A 22,104-nucleotide genomic window follows, 5' to 3' on the forward strand; every position below is an offset into this window, starting at 1 on the left:
AAGCACAAACCATAGGTATAAGACAAGGATATCTTTAGAAAACCCTGCATAACATGAATCAAGCCCTTGCTCAAATGAAATTTGGCATTGAAGATTAGGACACATTCATTTTCGTGCCCTATCTTCAATAGAAAAATTGGTAACAAGATTACCCAAACTAAAACAAATTCATGAAGGAGCATGCAAAGGGTATGCCCTATGAACAAATACAAAGGGGACCTTCCAAAATACTTTCAGTGAAACCAAAAATGTATAAGAATTAGTCCACTCTGACATATGTGGTCCCATGTTTGTACCCTCCATGGGACGGTTCTTATATAATGTAATATTTGTGGATGAATTTCCTAGAAAGGCTTGGATATATTTTCTTAAATGTAAAGAGTTAAAAGAAAAAATTTCCGAGAAGAAAGTCAAAGTATAAGACAAGGATATCTTTAGAAAACTCTACACTGACATGAATCAAGCCTTTACTCAAATGAAATTTGACATCGAAGATTAGGACATATTCATTTTCGTGCCCTATCTTCGGTAGAAAATTAGTGACAAGGTTACCCAAACTAAAACAAATTCATGAAGGAGCATGCAAAGGGTGTGCCCTATGAAAGAATACAGAGGGAACCTTCCAAAATAGTTTGAGTAAAACCAAAAATGTATAAGAATTAGTCCACTCTAACACATGTGACCCCTTGTTTGTACCCTCCATGGGACAGTTCTTATATAATGTAATATTTGTGGATGAATTTTCTAGAAAGACTTGGATATATTTTCTTAAACATAAAGAGTTAAGAGGAAATTCTTAAAAGGTTTAAGGAGTCCAAAGCTCATAGAGAAGACTTTTTCGGGAAGAAGTACTAAGAATAGATAATGGGAAGGAATACACCTCACACATCTTTAAGGAATTTTGTGTAACTGGTGGGATTAAGAGGGAGTTTACTATACCCTACAATCCACAACAAAATGTTGTTGCTAAGAGGAAAAATAGAACTATTGTAGAAGGTGCTAGAGCTATGTTAAATGACCAAAACATAGAAATTTTGGACAAAAGCCTCCAAAATAGATGTCAAAACTCCTGAAGAAGCATTCACCTGTGTGACACCTAATATAAGTCACTTGAGGATTTTATTAGAAAATTATAATGTTTCTTTAATGGTCATCTTAGTTAGTCTTTAGTTCACAATTGTTTCTTTAAGAAACATCGTCTTTGTAGATCTATATAAGGAGTTTCCATCTCATATGTTTAATATAACTACAGCAACATTAATTTACCAAAACAGATTTTTGGTTGTCATTTCTACATTCATGTACTTAAAGAAAGAAGATCTAAATTAGAACCCACTAGCAAGAAAGGGATATCTGTGGGCTATAGTGAAACTTCAAAAGATTACAGAATATACATACCTAGACAAAAACAAATTGAACTAAGTAGAGATGTCATCTTTGAGGAAGAAATTGCTTTCAAAAGAGCAAAGAGTTCTAATGACATAGAAATTCAAGATTCTCCTAAAGCCATGGAGGAGGATCTTGCTTCTTAGATTCAAGGGAGTATCCTAAAGAAACCATAAATGAAAACCAAACTACTCCAAAAGAAAATCCTAATAATAACAAACAGAAACCACTTTGGGCTAGAAAGATGATTGTGAGGAAGCTGAGAGTTATGCAACACCCAAAGGAATCTTTACAAAAAGTACTAATTCTCAAACTATGTCGCCCTAATGAGTGAGATCATTAGTACAGAACCAACTAGTGTTACAGAAGCTATCAAGCTTCAAGTATGGAAAGATGCTATGACGAAAGAATATCAATCCGTTTTGAAAAATGATGTATAGGATATAGTATCTAGGACAAAAGAGAAATTTCTTGTCTCTTCCAAATGGCTCTTCAAAATCAAACATGCTAGAGATGGTAGTATAGAGAAATACAAAGCACGTTTTGTTGCTGGAGTTTTCTCACAAAAGTAAGGTATTGATTATGAAGAGGTTTTTGCACCTGTTGCCCGGTACACCTCTATTAGAACAATAATAGCTATTGCAACAACTAAAGGCTAGAAGATCCATCAAATGGATGTGAAAACTGCATTCTTGAATGGGACCATTAAAAAAGAAGTCTATTAAGAGTAGCCTAAAAGCTTTGTGATATATAATGCAGATTCATTTGTATGCAAATTGAAGAAAGCCCTATATGGACTCAAAGAAGCCCCTACAACCTAGTATGAAAGGGCTGATCATTATCTTATCGGACTAGGATTTTCCAAGAACGATGCAGATTTGAATCTCTATTTTAAGGTAATTAATGGTGATATGTTAATACTAATTTTATTTACATATATGTTGATATGTTAAAACTGCATTCTTGAATGGGGTCATTGAAGAAGTTTATTTAGAGCAACCTGAAGGCTTTGTGATATATAATGCAGATTCACATGTATGCAAATTGAAGAAAGCCCTATATGGACTCAAACAAACCCCCTAGAACCTAGAATGAAAGGATTGATCATAATCTTTATGGGACTACGATTTTCCAAGAATGATGCAGATTCAAATCTCTATTTTGAGGTAATTAATTGTGATATATTAATACTTATTTTAATGTTGATAACCTGCTAATCACACGAGAAGATCACCTTATTATTCAATGTAAGGACCTAGCCTCAAAATTTGATATGAAAGCTTTGGGCATTTTACATTACTTCCTTGGGTTGGAAGTCTCATATCAAATGGTATCGTTTTAAATCAAGGAAAGTCTACTATTGATATTCTGAAGAGAGTTGGACTGTAGACCCATGTCTACACCTATGGAAACCAACTTACACAAATTGAAGGAAGCAGCAATAGAGTCAAAATTTGTTCATCCTCCTCTCTATAAACCAATTTTTGGATCATTGATGCACTTGGTTAACACAAGACTAGGCATTTGTTATGTAGTAAATGCTCTAAGTCAGTTTATGTGCAAATCAAAGGAGATACATCTTGTTGTTGTGAAGCATATATTGAGATACCTTCAAGGTACTATTGGATATAGTCTAAAATAAAAAAATGTAGACCTAGATCTACATGGATACTTTGATTCAGATTAAGCTAGAAGTGTAAGATTAAGTTAGTAGAAGTGTAACCAATTGAAAAAGCACATCAGGATGTTGCTTCAGTTTAGGATAAGCCATGATCTCTGAGATCAAAAGGAAACAGTCTTCAATGGCACAAAGTTCAATAGAATTTGAGTACATTGCAGCCTCTATGGGAGCAAGAGAAGCAGTTTGGCTCCAAAAATTGCTTGTAGGATTATTTGGTGAGCCCCTATATCCTACTATTATCCACTGTGACAATCAGAGTTCTATTAAGCTTTTAGTGAATCTAGTGTTCCATGATAGATCAAAATATATAGAAATTCCCTATCACTATGTGAGAAACATGGTAGAAAGGAATGTGATCCAGTTGGAGTATATTAGTACAAGCAATCAAACAATAGACATTCTCACCATGCCTCTCTCCAGAGTGAAAGTTGAAAACTTCAGGAAGAAACTTGATATGGTCTAAATGTAAGCTACTATTGAGATTAAGTCTCAAATTGTTTATTTGTACTAATATATATATATATAAGATGTTTAATGTGTAAACTCTTTTGTCATGTGTGAGACTCCAAGGCCTTATGGGCACCCTGTGTACATTATTGAAAAATCACAATCTTTCTAATAAAGTGACATTGTATTAGTCTCTCTATCATGATGGATATCATGTGACTTGATATTCGTTGACATGTCATGATAGTATTTCTTGGACATTTTGATAGATATCATGAGACTTGATATCAGTTGACGATCATTATGATCCTTATGACATAATGGAACTTGATGTCAGTGCACATACCATAATGAAGATGTGTTATGAAGAATGTCATTTGACTTGAGATTCTTAAGAAGCATACCATATCAATATACTTGGATAGTTTTTAGCTTCCCTAGCTAAGAGAGAGCGTTAAAGATGATAGCTTCGGTCAAATACATGATAATCAATAGCATGGTATCTATGTGTGTGTAGGTCTATATCTATATTTGTATACATACTGATATATATATGCATATATATTATCTACGTGCGGATGCGTCCCATCCTAAAAATGCCCAAGTATTCGAGACAGGGACGTCCCCAGGACGAGGGGACGGGTACGAGACGTCCCCTGCCATCCCCATTTTGCCAAAAAACATAGGACGCGTTCCAGGTACTTGGGGACATCTATGAAATAAAAAGGGGACGATCGGCTGTCCCTGGAGCGGAAGGGAGTACCACACACGTCCCCCGATCTAAGTCACAAGGTTCGAGTTCGTGTTCGTATTCGACAATCATAAAATTTGGATGAAATTCGGGAAGGACAAAAAATTCGAAAAATATTCGTAATTAAATTCGCTTTATATGAATTTAATTTTTTAGAAAAATATAGCATAGAAAAATAAATAATTCATTTTTCTTTTACCAATTCATATATATATATATATATATATATATATATATATATATATATATATATAATAAAACCATTATATAAAGAATATGTAAATTATATATATATTAAGTATCTATGTGTAATCTTATTTCAATATTTATTTTACTAATATATTATATCAACTATATATAATAAAAATAATATTAACACATTATTTTAAAACTACTATATATAAAAATAAAGGTAATATAAACATATAAAATAGTATTATCGAAGTATAAAACACAATATGAATATATAATACCTACAAACAACATTATAAATTTTGAAAACAAATATACCCAAACACAAAATATTTTCATCAAAAAGGAAAAGCGTAGTTCTAAACCCGACGCCCCGCATTCCTCCTTTTTCTTCAGCAGCCACGACATTCTACAAATCCTAGCCACAATACTTTGCAAATCCTTTTGTTGGATGCAATCGCATTCACAAATTTACCACCTGCACATCCGTGGGTAGTTTCTCCCACCCATCTGAGACAATGAAATGCAAATAACTGACGATAAACGCAGATAAAACATCTTGGTGTCGGAAAAGAAAATGAAGACACGGAAAACCCTAAAAAATAATTTTTCAAACCTGATGTTGTATATGCAGATGAATTTTGGGCAGATTTTAACAATTTTTTAATGATGTTTTAAAGTTCGCCAAATTTCGAACCTCATGGCTGAAATTCGGCGAACCCTGTGACATAGCCCCCGATCATACTAGGGGTGGTCAGTCATCCTAACTTGGTCGTCAGGTGGGCCCTGCCTCTCCAAATGCGCCCTTAAAGGTCAAAAATGACCACATTATGGTTTTGATATTTTTTTTGTTATGCCTATGAAGTTGGAGTGTGTTGCAGTTGACTGAAGTTTTCATTTTGTAAGAAAAGGTGATTTTTTTGCTTCCAAGAGCTTGAGTGGGAGTTTGAGCTTCCTCTATTGTGCACCGAGTATGAAACTCTTTATGCTTCCATTTTTCATTTTTTAAATAGATTTGCAACTTGAAAAGTCTAATATTTTTTATTTTTTTCATTGTTTCAGCTCATATTTCCATTGAATATTTAAATCTCAAAACAAAGCACAATGAGCAGTAATGGAAGTACTGGTAGTAGTGGTGATGAGGAGGAAAATGTGGTTGGGGGTGATATTGCTAGTAGTGGGACTAGGAAAAGAGTTGATCCTAAAACTGATTTGTTTAAATGCCCTTCCACCATCACGAAGGATTTTGCAAACGGTCCTTTCAATAGGAAAGAACCTCTTCTCCAATTTGTCACACCTAGGGAAAAAGATAAAAAGAATGCAGGAGAGACTAGGGTGTGGGATTGCCATGTTGCCTTGAAAATTTTAGGGGCAGCTATACAAGGGTGAAGTCACACTTTTTTAAGTGTTGCATGTCATGGAGTCAAAGTTTGTCCTAACTTCACTAATGAACAAAGATTAGAATGCCAAAGATTGCACTTAAAGGCTGAAATGGGGGGGGCAAAATTTGACATTGATCTATTCGGTCATAATCATCTAGGCATATTTCATCCACCATTGGTACTAGTAGTAGCCATATTGAATCTAGAGGGAAGAGGAAGATGAATAGTGGTGGGAAGAGCTTGGTGGAAAGTTTGTTTAATGCACAGACAAAGAAAAAGTGTGAGGCATCCACTCTGTTGCTAATGGTATCCCATATAATGCAGCCTGTTCCACTTATTTTAAACAAATGGTGAAAGATATATTGAATATAAATCCCTCATTTGTACCCCCTGGTGAGCATAAGCTACTAACCACCATCCTAGATGATGAGTACTCTAGGGTTGCTTTGTTGTTTGAGGATATGAAACGTACTTGGGTTAGGATGGGCTACTCTATTATGATGAATGGGTGGACCGATGTTACACATTGGTTACTCATCAATATCATTATCATATCCTCTGTTGGCTCTTATTTTTTGAAATCCATAGATTGCTTAGGAAAAAAGGATGTAGAAATCAAATTCACCATTTTGAGAGATGTCATAGAGGAGGTTGGACTGGCTAGTGTAGTACAGGTTATCACAAATTTTGCGTGTGTGTCCAAATCAAGGGGTTTGATGGCAGAGGGTGCTTATAGGCACATCTTTTGGACCCCTTGTTTTCATGCATTTAAGGACATAAGGAAGATTGAATGGGTGAAACGGACAATGTTAGAAGCTAGAGAAGTGCAAATGTTTATATGCAACCACCACACTTCACTTGCTCTATTCAGGTCCTCTTCTAAAAAGGAGTTTCTCAAACCAGCAGAGACAAGGTATGTCAATTTTAATTATAGTTTAGCTTGTTTTAAGCTTATTTTTATTTATAATTGTTACAAACTTACATGTGATGTGTTTACTCATTAATGTTTAATTTTATATTAATTTATAATTGTCTCTATAGGTATTGCACATACTTCATCTTGATGGAGAGGATGATTGAGGTGTATGAGACCCTTCCTAATTGATGATGGTGAATCCAAAGTGGGGACGATGGTCCAATTCTAAGTCCTTTAAAGGAATAGCGATGAAGCAAAGGATCCTTGATGAGAGTCGGTGGTCCACAATGAGTTAAGTTGCTGATTTTTAAATTAAATGTTAGTCTTTTGCTTGCTGATTTTCATAGTAACTTATAAATTTAAAATTTCTAATTCTGATTTTAATTTTTGTTTGCATCTTGCAGATATATTTGCTCTATCATAGCACTCATTGTAGATTTCATTAGATATGTTGATACTAACGCTCCTAGTCTAGGAGAGATATATGAGACTTTTAACAGCATGTTGGGGAAGATGAAGAAAATTGTTACAACAAAAGATTCTACATTGGGGTTTTACAAGGACCATATTAGGCCTATTGCGATGCGGAGGTGGAACATAATGAATACCCCACTTCGTATGGAAGCCTTCGCTCTAAATCCCAACTGGTATGCAGAGTTGGCTAGAAGAGGCCTCCCATGTGATGATACTGAGGTATTGGATGGCTTCACAAGAGCCTTTGATAAGATGTATTCAGCTCAAGAGGCCTCTACTCTTCATGCACAGTTCCTTGAATTCACTAACCTTCATGGCCCAAACTTGGGTAAGCCACAAGCAAGGTTGGATAGAGTGGTTTTGGCACAGAGAGATCTGTTCAATGGTAGACCTGGAATTGGAGAGATACACCAGAGTTAAAAGCACTTGCCACTTGCCTCCTTGCACAAGTTGCTAGTGCCTCAACTGTAGAGAGAAATTGGTCCACATATTCATTTATCCACATCGTCAAGTGGAACAGACTTACCTATAAACAAGCGAAAAAGCTAGCAGTAGAGCATCATGCTCTTCGACTTGCGAATCGTCATACTCCAAAGTATAGGAAGACTCTAGCTTTGTGGTAGGATGTTGAGCCCAAGGATGTGACCCAAATAGATGAGGATGAGACAGCACCAGGATTCATTGGGATTCTATTAGATGAGACTATGCTTCCTGTGGAGCATGATAGTGAGGACTCTAATTTTGATGCCATGGTGATAGAGGCAGAATAGGAGCACTAGTCTGCTTCATTTTTCTATATTTTGTTTTTTTTATGTTGAACTTGAACATGATGATGAAACTTTATGGTAAACTTATATTTAGATTTCCAAATTTTTATGATATTGTTCACTACTAAACTTATATTTAAATATTTTTGTTCACATATTGATATGCATATTGACAATTGAGTACTGAAATCAGTTATTATTTCCTCGATGGCATTCAAATGGTGTATGTTCAAGCTCTATAATGTTTAAATGACATGCTTTGTGCTTAGTTTCACATGAATGACATGTATATTTGCAAATCTTGGTGTATATTTTGAAATTTTCTTATATATAGCCGTCCCCCAATTGTCGTCTCCCCCCCCCCCCCCCGAACCCCCGTCCCCAAATTCGCCAAAAAAATTGCCATCATGGAAACCCAACTTGTCGTCCCCTATTGTCCTCATCCTCAAAATCACCAAAAGAATTGTCATCCCAGAAACTCAAGAGAACATAGAAATTTATATTTACTTGAAATAAATTGATTATCATCTATATCAGATTGTAACATTCTTATATTTACTTGAAATAAATTGATTATCATCTATATCAAATCGTAACATACCATGGACCCAAGTATATTGTCAATCTACACTTGCAAATTCTACTTTTGATTATTGTCATTTCATGTTCCTCTTATCTCAATCAAGCCATGATCAAATGATCAATTGAATGCAATCAGATCGAGTCTAATTATATTACCTTTCAGATCGACGATGTAATATGTAATTTTGTCTAAGTGCAAACTAATACTAATCCCAATTAGCGATCGGACTTCATTTGGGATATGAATCGATGCAAATGGAGGGCATGTCATGAGTGGACGTGTCTTCACTTTTTGGAGACACGTCCACTCATGAACATGACTTTTCATTGCATTTATATACTAAACCCGATTAACTCTTGAACTAAATACATCTTATCAAAGGCTCTTGTGAAGCCATCCAATACCTTAGGATCATCACATGGGAGGCCTCTTCCACCCAACTCTGCATACCATTTGAGATTTAAAGCAAAGACTGTACCATATGATGCGAGTATTCATTATATTCCACCTCTGTGTCACAATAAGCCTAATATACTCCCCGTAAAACCCCAATGTAGGATCCTTTGCTGCAACAATTTTCTTCATCCTCTCCAACATATTGTCAAAACTCTCATATATCTCTCCCAGACTAGGAGCATTACTATCAACATATCTAATGACATCTACAATGGGTGCTATGACAAAGTAAATATATCTGCAAAATGCAAACAAAAATTAAAATCAGAATTAGAAATTTAAAATTTTTAAGTTAGTATGAAAATCAGCAAGCAAAACACTAACATTTAATTTAAAAATCAGCAACTTACCTTGTTGTGCCACTAGCGCTCATCAAGGATCATTTGTTTCACCACTTTTCCTTTAGAGGGCTTAGAATTGGACATCGTCCCCACTCTGGATTCACCACCATCAATTGAAGGGCCTCATACACCTCAATCATCCTCTCCATCAAGATGTGAAGTATGTACAATACTTTTATAGAGACAATTATAAATTAGAATAAAGTTAAACATTAATGATTTAAACAAATCACATATAAGTTTGTAACAATTATAAATATAAATAAACTTAAAACAAACTAAACTATAATTAAACTTGACATACCTTGCCTCGATGGGTTTGAGGAACTCCTTAGAGAAGGACTTGAATAGAGTAAGTGAAGTGTGGTGGTTGCGTATAAACATTTGCACTTCTATAGCTTCTAACACCGCCTATTCACCCATTCAGTTTTCCCTATGTCCTTCAATGCATAAACACAAGGGGTATGCCTATAAGCACCCTCTACCATCAAACTGGTTGATTTGCACACACGTGCAGAATCTGTGATAACCTGTACTACACTAGTCGGCCCAACCTCCTCTATGGAATATCTCAAAATGGTGAACTAAAATTCTACATCCTTCTTCTTTCCTGAGCAATCTATGGCTTTCAAAAAATTAGAGACAACAGGGGCTGTGACAATGATATTGATGAGTGGCTAATGTCTAACATCGGTCCACCCATTCATCACAATAAAGCAACCCGTCCTAACCCAAGTACATTTCATATCCTCAAACAAAAAAAAGCAACCCTAGAGTACTCATCATCTAGGATAGTGGTTCGTAGCTTATCATTATGCTCACCAGGGGGTACAATGAGGGATTCATATTCAAAATATCTTTCACCATTTGTTTAAAATAAGTGGAACGGGCTGCATGATATGGGATGCCACTAACAACAAAGAATCTACCAATGGATGCCTCACACTTTTCCTTTGCATGTGCTTTAAACATACTTTCCACCGAGTCCTTCTCACTACTACTCATCTTCCTCTTCCCTCTAGACTCAGTAGGGATGCCACTAGTGCCAATGGCAGATGACATATGTCTAGATGATTGTGACCAAATAAATGGTGATGTCATTGTCAAATTTTGCAAACCCCCCCCCCCCCCCATTTCAGCCTCTAAGTGCAATCTTTGGCATTTTAATCTCTATTCATCAGTTAAGTTAGAACAAGCTTTGACCCCATGGCATGCAACACCTAAAATGTGTGACTTCACCCTTGTATAGCTGCCCCTAAAATCATCAAGACAAACATAGCAATCCCACACTTTAGATTCTCCTGCAATCTTTTTATATTTTGCCCTAGGTGTGACAAATTGGAGAAGAGGTTTTTTTCCTATAAAAATGACGTGGAAGGGCATTTAAACAAATAAGTTTTAGTATCAACTCCTTTCCTATTCCCACTACTAGCAATATCACCCCCAACCACATTTTCCTCATCATCACCACTACTACTAGTACTTCCACTGTTGCTCATTGTGCTTTGTTTTTAAATTTGAATATGCAATAAAAATATGAGTTGAAACAAGGAAAAAAATTTAAAAATCAGACTTTTCAAGCTGCAAATCTATTTTAAAAATGGAAAATGGAAGCATAAAGAGTTTCATACTTGGTGCACAATAGAGGAAGTTCAAACCCCTGCTCAAGCTCTTGGAAGCAAAAAACCACCTCCTCTTCTTGCAGAATGAAAACCTCAAGCAGCTACAACGCACTCTAACTTCACAGGCAAAACCAAAAAATGTCAAAACAACCATAATATGACGTTTTTGACCTTTTAGGGCATTTAGAGGGGCAGGGCACACTAGACGAACAAGTTAGGATTAAAAAAATTATGTTTTTTGTTTTTGTTTTTTTTTTGTTTGAGCTTCATTAAAAAAAGTGACAGTCGATCGTCCCCAATACGGTTAGGGGACGTCTGTGGCATCCCCTTCCGTACCAAGGATGGTCAATCATACCTTTTTTACTTCCCAGGCATCATGTACTGGGGATGTCTCCTGTGTTTTTTGGTGAAATGGGGACAACGGGGGGACATCCTATACCTGTCCCCTTGTCCCGAGCACGTCCCCATCTCGAAAATTTGGGCTTTTCTAGCAGGGATGTGTCCCCTGAAAAGTTGATGGGAAGACTATTTTTAAAACATTCACTAAAAAATGTAAAATGTAAAGAAAAACCATTGATATATAGTTTGAAGTTTAAATCAAGTATTTTTAACATGCCAATATATCATCACATGATTGTGATTTTCTTTTCTTACACTAATCAATGATCTCTCTATGTGTCAAGGAGGAGGGGGCGCAATGCTTTAATTTTATGTATTCTCAAAAATAAGAACCTCTTCCCTAACAACATTTTTCTTATTATCTAAGTGATTCCAAAGGTAAACTTACAAGTTAATATGACCAAAATGGCATGTAGTCTATACAATGCAACATCACCTTAATGAAGTGACAAGCAGTGATTAATTGCATATTACGTTCAATGAAACCAAATGCAACTTCCAGTATCATACAAACACCATATAAAAGGGCAGCAGTTGTAGTAAGTCCAGATCGAGGTTCATCATCATTTAGTGTATTATTTTGTCCCATAAGTCTTTGACAAGGGTACTCATAAATGTATAGCGGCACTTACTCTTTACCCAAACCCACCAGCATCTTCATTTTTTCTCTTCTCCACCTAAGTTGGGGAAGTGAGAGATATGGCAAGAGAGATTCAAGAAAAACGCTTATCTAGCAAGGAGATCACACCGAACCTTGACCAAGATAAACAGGGAGGAGCAAATCCATTGAACAGCCATTGCATGTTTCACTCCATCTAGATGAAGATCTCTACTATACAATTACCTATGTTCATTGAATCTGCTAGAGGGGGCCCTGCTAACTGTATGAAAAGTATGTTTCTCTTAATGAAAAAATTGTTGTTAAAATTGGGTTAACTCTAACTTAATGTATTTCACTTGGCTTTCAACATTTTCAGAATACTTTTAGCATAACAGATACTTTGATACAATATCATTGTTTCCTTGAATATTTATTTTCCATGTTTGATTCAGAACTTTTATTCTAGCAGCATGCAATAAGTTTTAAGTACAGGCCAAATAGCTCTCTCCCTCAACAAACAGCAAACTGCCAAGCAGAGAGCTTAAATAATATGAAGAAAACGGGCAGTGAATCCAATACCATCCATCTTGAGGCTTGAGACAAAACCATAAAACATACTCAACACACTTTAAGAGCTCTTGAGAGCTCTTGCAAGTATATAGTTCATATCACCCATATGCTCATTTTTTCCTCTGAGGAAGCCTTGATCTAGAATCATGTTTTTGGTGAAGATTTCAATTTATTTACTAGTCAGATGTTTAATAAAATGAGGGCTAGGAGAAAGTCAACTTTAGCAGCTACTGGAATATACAAGAAAAGGAGTGTTGGCATTCCATCTCCAATCTCCATCATTCTGAGGGAGAGCAAAGATAAAATTAATGTAGCACTGTATCAGGCATGTTCCCTCAAATATCTGTGAATGTATGTAAGTCAGATGCAACAAGGCTGTATCGTAGTTAAAACTGTACTCATGAGAGTCATTTTCTAGTAGCTTGCACCAAAAAGCCTTTAGAGGTATGATAATTTTTTTATAGTTCACTATAATGATTTTTAAAACTTCTGATTTAGAACCGTGTGGGAATTTTTTTACTAAGATTAAACCAGAAGTTCACAATTTTCCAATAAGTCCATTACTATTTGATGCCTATCCTCAAAAACATGAAGACTTTTATTCGCATAAATTCTGCAAGAGAAAATTTAAGGAGTCCTGGATGGAAGAACACCACAAAAGTCTGAACATAGAATCATAATCTAGATCTAAAAAAATCTTACGGTAATTTTCGAAAAACAAAAGAGATTTGGCAGACCACTATGTTTTCCAGCTGCATTAGATAATAAAAGTGCCTTTGATTTGAAGAAGACCAAGCAGCATTTATTGAATTGGAACATTTTCAAAAACAATAATGACAAGTGTAATAACTCCGTCATTAAACAAAAATAAAATAACTTTTATTAGGGGTCCCAATTGATTTATGTAAATCTTGGGCCCACATTGTTTCTCCCTCAGGAATTTTGCTCTGATGGGATATATATGTTTGTCGGGTTAATTGTTGTAGAGATGTGATTTGAATTATTTTATTGTACTGCAAATTCATGTTGGAGTTCAGAGTTATTCATCATTTCGGAAGTGGAAGACCTTCCCTTCTTGGCTATTCTGGTTTCAGAGGGATTCAACTCTCACCCCATTCCATTCACTGTATTACTTTGGTTAAAATCTAGCACATGTGGACAGCCATCTTTGTCTGCAAATATATATATCTTGACTGAATTGCAAATACTTCTGTTGGCATATACCTGTGTGATTGGCGAATTTATATCATTAAATTAATTTGCATTGGGTTCGGCATCAAGGAAGTCGCACATTATGTCATTCAGTTTTGTTACTGGCACATCTCCATCCGTACTACCTTCTAGTCATACAGCTCGCAAGCCCCACCACCGTATGGGCAATATCACTGGTATCCTACCAGTGTAGGGCAAGCCCCCTTCAGCCCCACCGTACGTCAAGCATTCATCCACTCATCGTACCCTTACAATCCCTCATCAGTCTGTACACCTGTCATCACTCTCACCATATACCAAATCTTCCCACCACTGTACAGACTGGTCTTTGCGCTCCACCGTATGAACTGCCCCACTCTCTGCCCAGTCACCGTATGGTCACACCTACAGACTCCACCGTACAGTCCCACCTACTGTACAAACAATAGAAAATTCCCTCTCCAAATCCAATATCAAGTGCCAGGTAAAACTGGAAAATTACACACTACCAGAGGCAAACATTTCAAACTCCCATTACATTTTCATGTCATATTCATAATTTGAAAATTTTCTTCCAACTGTGACACCGCTTTCATGTTTTGTATGTTGCTAACTATCTCTAGCCCCTTTGCAGGCTGCACATTCTCACTACAGTTTTCATGATTGAAATGGGACCTAGGACCAATCCAATATTTGTAATAACCATGACCACAGTGTGGCTGTATGTATGTTGCTAACTATCCCTAGCCCCTTTGCGGGCTGCACATTCTCACTACCGTTTTCAGGATTGAAACGGGACTTAGGACCAATCCAATATTTGTAATAACCATGACCACAGTGTGGCTGTATGTATCAAAGAGGCTTCAAACATGAGGGTCATTGTATCTTTTATTATGGTTAATTACATGACGGGCTAAGGTCGGGGAGTTCTCATATCTTTGAACCATGTATATTGTAAATCATCGCACCATATTCTGAAATCAATAGCCCAACTTCAGATGCTCCCTCTAATATAGGACAAAGAAGAAACAGATTCCTGAAATACATCAGAAGTTGGAGATCGAGATCACCCTGATAGGCACAAGTGAGTAATATTTGTTTTTGGATGCCTGATAGGATAGGTTACAAGTACAATGTCTATAACACTTCATTACCGACAGTCTGAATTACAAGGGAACAGATTTTGCATCAAATGTCAACAATTTTCTCACACTTATCTGTGATGCCATGAACATTTGACACTCACTAATATTCTTGCTTCTGAACTGATTTGTTGGCAAGGAAAATAAAAAATAGTGACAAACGAAGAAATAGTGACAATCAAAAGCATTGGTTTCTAGAATACAAAGCAGGATCAAGGAAGTGTTTGCTATCACAAAACGGGGGCATAAAATTCCCAAGTCAAAGATTTGTCAGATAAGCTGCAAGGTTTGACAACATTCGAACCTTGATTACGCTTGGTTAGGGAGTTCAAATTAAAGCCTGATATCCTGACGTCATAAGAACTTCTTGTTGTCTGTGATGTCAAAGAGATATTTGGTTCTACAGTTTGATGAAGGGGTCAGTATCCGGACTTCCTAGGAACTTCTAAAAATTTTAATCCATTTAAATGAATTAATCGGGTCTGCAGAGATTTGAGAGCCTTGAAACACAACCTGAGGCTTCGGGAGTTGGTGAACCAATGTCGTCATCGCTTCACTTCCTAATCATAGAATGCAAATTTTCATTACTTATCAGGCTTTGTTTGCGATTTTTTAATTAAGACATTTTGAATGATTCTTGAATTTGTTCCTCATGAGGTAATTCTTCTGTTTGACTCCATTCTACAGAATTCTTGGATAGTAATGCATTCCCTTTGCTATATGACATAGTCCCAATTCAATCTTGCTTCAAAACATTATTTACTACATTGCAATCTTGAGCTTGGACAACAAACCAATAGGTGTAGATTACACTTTCAAATTTCTCATATAAAATGTCTGCAACTATGAGTTCACCTCTTTTCGACGTATTAGGAAGCAAGCACAATTCATTCTTTCTAGATAATGTAGCTTGAATGGCTGAATCTCTCCATAACCCTCGAACAACTGGTATTATATTTTTCAAGTGTTAGCATTTATATTTCATTCTTTTTCCTGGCTTCTAGCAAATAACTTTGGAGAACTTAGATGGAAAGACTGAAGTCAGGTGCCTTTCAACGGATCAACAAGGAAATCAAAACTGGTGTGCAAAGCAATCTCCTTGTAAGGCCTATCATTCATGAAAACTTAATTGCTGCTGCATATATGTGTATTTTATTTTTATTTGTTTTTTATAAACAAACCTAAACTTCCTAGAAAAAAGTTTGATCGAACCCACGAACCTCAACCAATCCCAAAAGTGGACGGACTGGCAACTTAGGAATTTTGATTCCTCTCTATAATTGGTCCCTCCTAATCCTACTTTTCCTGGCAAAAAAAAAAAAAGAAATATGGGTAGAAGAGATCAAATTTTCCTCCATGAGTACAACGAGCAGCTTCAGCCTTTTCTTGATGCTTACTGGTTACATGCATATTGCCCAGAGTTACAACCCTTGAGTTTCCGGTCTGTGTTTGTGGCTGTACAATGCTACAAATCCTATTTTGGTGGGAATCTGTCCATATATGCGGTTTTTGTATCTCTGAGAACCTGATAATTTTTGTTAGCCCTGACAGAAACTATCTTTTGTCTCTTAGCTCGTAGCTGCATTGTTTTACAATTTACAGACAACTGAATATTTCTAAAAGTAGTACCATAAAACTCCTTAAACAACCATGTGAATGAAAGAACCAATAAAATATTATATCCAAGCAAAATCCACCATGGAAGCTCTAATTTTATGACCAAATTATGCAACATTTATCATTTTTTTGAAACAAATAAGATATTACAACCATAAAAAGCTTTGTCAATTTGGAACAAAGTTTAGAATGAAAGTCCCTCAGTTAACAATGAGTTCAACTAAAACACTAAAACCATTTTATTTTTTCATATAAATTGACATATTTGTATATAGAAAAACAAAACACCAGGGAAAAAATAATAAATTATAGTACCCAAGAAAAATACATTTAAGTCTTTCACATGAGCCGTTGACACATTTTTAGGCATACCCTTTATCCAGATGCTGCTACAAAGCAAAATGATCAATATTTCCAGTACCATGAGTAATGCAAACTAAAAACAAGACTGACAATCAACAACTGCAACATTGGGAACCCTCCAGTTCATATAGTAGAGCTCATATATTCAGATTAAGATGAAGCATTCCTAATCAGTAAACAGGAAACGAAAATACCTCTGTAAAGCGAGAAAAGGACTTAGTTGTGGTTGCTAAAATTGTGAAACTTCACCTTCAAAGGATTAGTGTATCCAAAACTGTCCTAACGTTTATGCCTACACTATAGATTTCCAGGGCATATTACGCTTTCAAGCTCTCAAGTTTCTCCTCTAACTCTGTGTCATCGTCACTACTTTCCTCTTCATCCCCATCCTCAATATCATCTTCATTTTCTGCATCACCACCTTCGCCCTCTTCATCATTTTCTTCCAGAGATCCAAGCACGGAAAGACCCATGGTACCTTTTCTCAGCACATCTTTGACGGCTTCAATTCCTTTCTCGGAAATGAAATTCCCATCAATATTAAGCAGAATGAAATCAGGTTTGTTTGCAACAGCTTCTGCTGCAACCTTTGCTCCAATTTCAGTGATACCATTTGTACTCATGTCAAGTTCTTTAAGATGTTCATGACCTTCCAAAAGTGCTTTGCATATAATAACTAATCCCTCATCCTTGAGTTCATTTTCTGATGCAACAAATTTCGTCAGCAAGCTTTTTAAAGCAAGACATTCTGCCAAAGCAGGAGCTGCTTTCGGAGTGATTTCATTTCCTGCAATCTCAAGAACTCTGAGAGATGGAGCTCCATCTTTGAGGCTTTTGGCAATAGCTATCGCCCCTTTATCCTCAAAATTCAAATAGCTCAAGTACACTTCTGTAAGACCTAAATGCGCAGAAATGGCTCGGCTCACAGCAATCCCACCTCTTTTCCCAAACATGTTATCCGTTAAATTGAGCTTTTTCAACGTACTAATTTTTCCTAAAGCTCCTGCTAAAGTAATACCACCCTCGGTACCTATTCTGGTTGATGAACATTGGAAATCCTCCAAAGCAATGCATTTCTTAACAAGCTCTGAAAGGCCCTCTGCTCCATCATCTTCTATCATATTGTTATCGAACTGCAATGTCTTGATCCTTTCAACAGACGGAACAAGCTCACAAATGGCTCTAGCAGCTTCTCCGGAGATATCAGTATTCATGAAATACAATTCTTCCAGCGTTTTCTGAGATTTCAAGAGTGGTCCAAAAGCCCTAATGCCCTTCTCTCCTAACGCATTATGTGAAAGATTCAAAGATCTCAGCATACACCCTTCTAAAACAGAGGAAAATGTGGAGGCAACCTCAAGAGCCTCAGCCTCGGGAATTCCACTAATAAAATCTGCAAGGTCTACATCTGTCAAATTTTTCTGAACACCCATCAAAACCCTTTTCGCAACAGAGGCGGCCCCGAGACCAAAACTTCGGTTGCTGAAGCATATCTTTGTATAAAAATTCCCAGGCTCTTCTAATGGCCTTAAGAGTTCTGTGGCTAAAGCTTCATCGACAAATTTTGGTGTTCCTCCTGATATATCAAATACAGTTTCTTTCATTTCAGCGCTTTCACGGAATGCAACAGGGTTTCTTGTTTCGACCGTACTAGGTCCTCGCTTAAGAGCCTCCAACATGAGTTTGCTTGTTTCTTTTGCATAAAATTGCACTGTAGAACTCCCATCTGCGTCCTGGAATCTACTGGAATGATCATTTGCGGCAGCAAATGCTATTTCTTCTATTTTTTTAGCATTTTCTGCAGCCTCTTCTTTGCCCAGAAGCCCATACCTTCTTGAAAAATAAGATTCGGAAGAAAGATTGGTGGCCATGCGCTCTATCAGCATCAAGCGGGTGTTCTCATTGGGAGGCCATAACGTCAGGGAGAATTTTCTCTCTGCATGATCCGCCATGAACTCTATCAAAAAGAAAAATGCTTTAATCCGCCACGGCCCGAAGTATGATTCCTGTAAAAGTCTAGTTACTTCTCTTTCAGATAGGTATCTATTTTCGAAAAGTTGACGTTGAAAATAGTCATTTATCATAAATATAATGGGGATTAGATATTTTCTCCAACTGAGCCTAACGGCTACAAACAATATTGGAGCTGATATCTAAGAACGCGCTTGGATTGTATTCATCATTCCTTACGAGTGTTTTGTTTTTGCTTTTTTTCAAGTTCTTGCTTTTGTTTTGTTTTCGTTTTTCCAAATAAACCATGCATTTGTAAATAAGGCGGTTAAAATTTCATTGTGGAATACTATTTACTTTTTAGGAGGTTTTTTTTTAGGAGGTTTTTTTTTTAACAAACTTTTGTTTAATAATTGGTATGGTATATGGTGACTCATCGTACAAGTACTTTATATTTATCACACATTTTTAATTCGTCAAGTATTTTTAAGTTCACTTGTCAAATGCATCAAGTATTTTTAAGTTTTACCTGTTAACAAATATTTGTAAATTGCTTAAAAGGCTATAAATAAGTTGTAGTGTAAATTAAAATTGATTAGGCTTTTTTTTTCTCCATTGAATAATAAGATTGGACTCTCTATTTGGTGGGCATAGCCCAAGATTGGATGAAATGTGTTATATATTTGTCTTATTTTTTTACTTTTGTGTCTTTTATTTCTTTGCATTATTGGTTATTTGCATGTAACTATTAGATTTCCATCATGTAATCCTAACACAACTATCCTCCAAGATGAATGTTGGTGACACAAATACTTGTTGAACACGCATTAAGGGTACACCTCTGTGAGCATCACCTAGACCTAATGAGTGTTAAGCGTTATTCATTGTCATGAGAGATGGGTTTTTGTGTGAATGACTACTCATAAAACATGGGTCAATGAGTTTGACTCAAAAACTAAATAGTTAAATCCTAATAGCAATATCACAATTTGACTTGTTGTGGAAAATATCTCCTACTTATCAAATGATGAGCTTAAGGGGCTTTCTAATGAATGGCTCATAAGGCACAACACTCGATGGAGGTTTTAAAAATGGGGTTGCAAGCATAGTGGGTTTAGTCATGGAGGAATCTCTGTAGTTAAGCCCGCTTGAGCTAGAGTAGTACTGAGATGGGTGACCTCCAAGGAAATCTCGGTGCTTCACCTCTGTTAGCATCACCTAGATCCAATAAGTGTTCAGTGTTTTATTCATTGTCATGAGAGATGGGTTTTTGTAAACCACTACTCATGAAATATGGGTCAATGAGTTTAACTCAAAAACTACACAATTAAATCCCGATAGCAATATCATAAATTGACTTGCTCTGGAAAATATCTCATACTTGTCAATTGAGATGGTGTTGTTTTTGTTAGAGTAAAGGGTTAATTTAATTTAATTTATTAAATTGACTTTACTCCCTTCTTAAGGTTTCCCTTTATGCACATGCATTCTCATTTAATAATTAATTAGTAATTATTAAATGTCATTTACATCTTAGGGTTTCCCTTTTAGGTTTTATGATCTACTTCTATAAGGATTGATCAATTGTAAATCTCATATATAATTTTTCGTATTCTCGGAGCAAAACCCTTTCCTCTTCTTTGTCATTTCTTATCTATGTCAGGTTCTTGCATGCAGGTGTTCTTCAGGTTTTGTGGATTTGTATTGTTCAACTCCTTCATGGTATCAGAGTTTGACCTGTTGTAGCTTGTTCTTATTTGAAGAAAAAGAAGAATGAAAGTTTGATAGAATAAATCTAGTTTTTTTTTTTTTTTTTTTTTTTTTTTTTTTTTTTGGTGAAAATAGGGTGGTCTCTGATTTTTGAAACACTTTGAGGCCAAACAGACCTCACAGTTGGATTTAGAAGACATCAAACCCCCTATTTTCATATAAAATTTGTTGATTTTGAACACTGGGCAAATTTGTTTGCCTACTAGGGTTATATGACCCTCGACATGCATTACCATGCTGATTTTTTTTTTTAATGATTTTAAAACATAAATAAAATGTGCAACCCTCCAACCACCATCGCCAACATTCCCCGCCTGCGCACCTCCGTGCTCGTCTCCACCCTTGCACCGTCAGCCTATTGTCTCTGCCACCTACAACCCCTCGGCCTCCACCGCACAACTTGCGGTCACATGGGGGGTCAAGGGGTTATTTCATAGCCCCACTTCCATTATTTGGGAGGTTTTGAAATGTTTTTTTTTTCTATACAGAGGCCTTGGCAGTTTTTTGGCTCTAACATGAGCATAGGGAGGCTTTTTTAAAAAAATAAAATATTGTCAAAAAGTTGAGTTCGAGACAGACATGATGGTCAAGGTATTTTTTGGATTTTTTTCTAGTTTGGTACCTTTTTTTGCTCAAAGTCAAATGATGCTTTTTATCTTCTGAGGAGCATAACTTGCCCGTTTTAGCTCTATTTTCATATTCGAAAGAAGCGCCAAAAAAATCTTCTTGAGAACTATCCAAATTCTCTTTTATTTTCATCAATATTTTTCAATGGTGAATATGATTCTCAAACTAAATATTTTTACTCTTTTCTTATATATGCATTTCTTCTAGCAGTTGTGCTTTGCTTTTTTGCATTATGGAGGGTGTTTTGTATTATTGTTTATGTTATTTACATCAATAGGCCTTTCAATAAAAATCTAACACCTTCTAAAATAATGGTTGGGACCTCTTCTTATCTAGAACTTCTAACCCCTCATAACTATCACACATGGAAGTCCCTAATGACATGACTTCTCTGATCAAAAGGGTTATGGTCTTGTTTAGATGCAGTGCAGTTAGTTTTATGGAGGCCTTTTGAGATCATGCAACATAGGAATAAGATGGATGAGGCAATGGGGTTGATTTCTTTACAGGTATCTGATAGTCTCTAGTTTCATCTTGATGGGTGCAATACCCCTCTAGCTATGTGGACCAAGCTTGACAGCTTGTTTGGTACAATGAATGAGTTCAAGGCACTTCAGATTGAGGTAGAGCTTACCTCTATTGTACCAGATTCTTTTCCTTCCGTTGAGGACTTCTTGATGAAGTTCAAACAACAGAGATCATTATTGCAAGGTGGAAAACCAAGACTGACATTGAGTGCATTTACCTGATTCTTTCAAAGTTTTGTGGAAACTTTCAAATTTTTGCTTCTACCTTCCATTCCACCATGGATGCTTTGGGTACTAGATTTACCATGCCATCCTTTGAGTTTTTTTGTGATCGTTTGACTCGAGAGCA

At 36.2% G+C, this 22,104-nt stretch overlaps 1 pseudogene across 1 annotated transcript in view; it reads right to left on the bottom strand.

The window, feature by feature from the left end:
* The window catches only part of LOC149566169 (RAN GTPase-activating protein 2 pseudogene), a 57,277-nt pseudogene extending 38,205 nt beyond the window's left edge, over nucleotides 1-19,072 (bottom strand). Inside the window, exon 1 of the transcript XR_016362131.1 lies at nucleotides 17,076-19,072. The product of XR_016362131.1 is annotated as an RAN GTPase-activating protein 2 pseudogene (transcript). The remainder of the gene's footprint in view (nucleotides 1-17,075) is intronic.
* Nucleotides 19,073-22,104: the final 3,032 nt, after the last annotated feature.

Source organism: Cupressus sempervirens, chromosome 3 (genome assembly GCF_028749045.1).
Source record: "Cupressus sempervirens isolate cs-2001-9-10 chromosome 3, ASM2874904v1, whole genome shotgun sequence".
Lineage (NCBI taxonomy): Eukaryota > Viridiplantae > Streptophyta > Pinopsida > Cupressales > Cupressaceae > Cupressus > Cupressus sempervirens.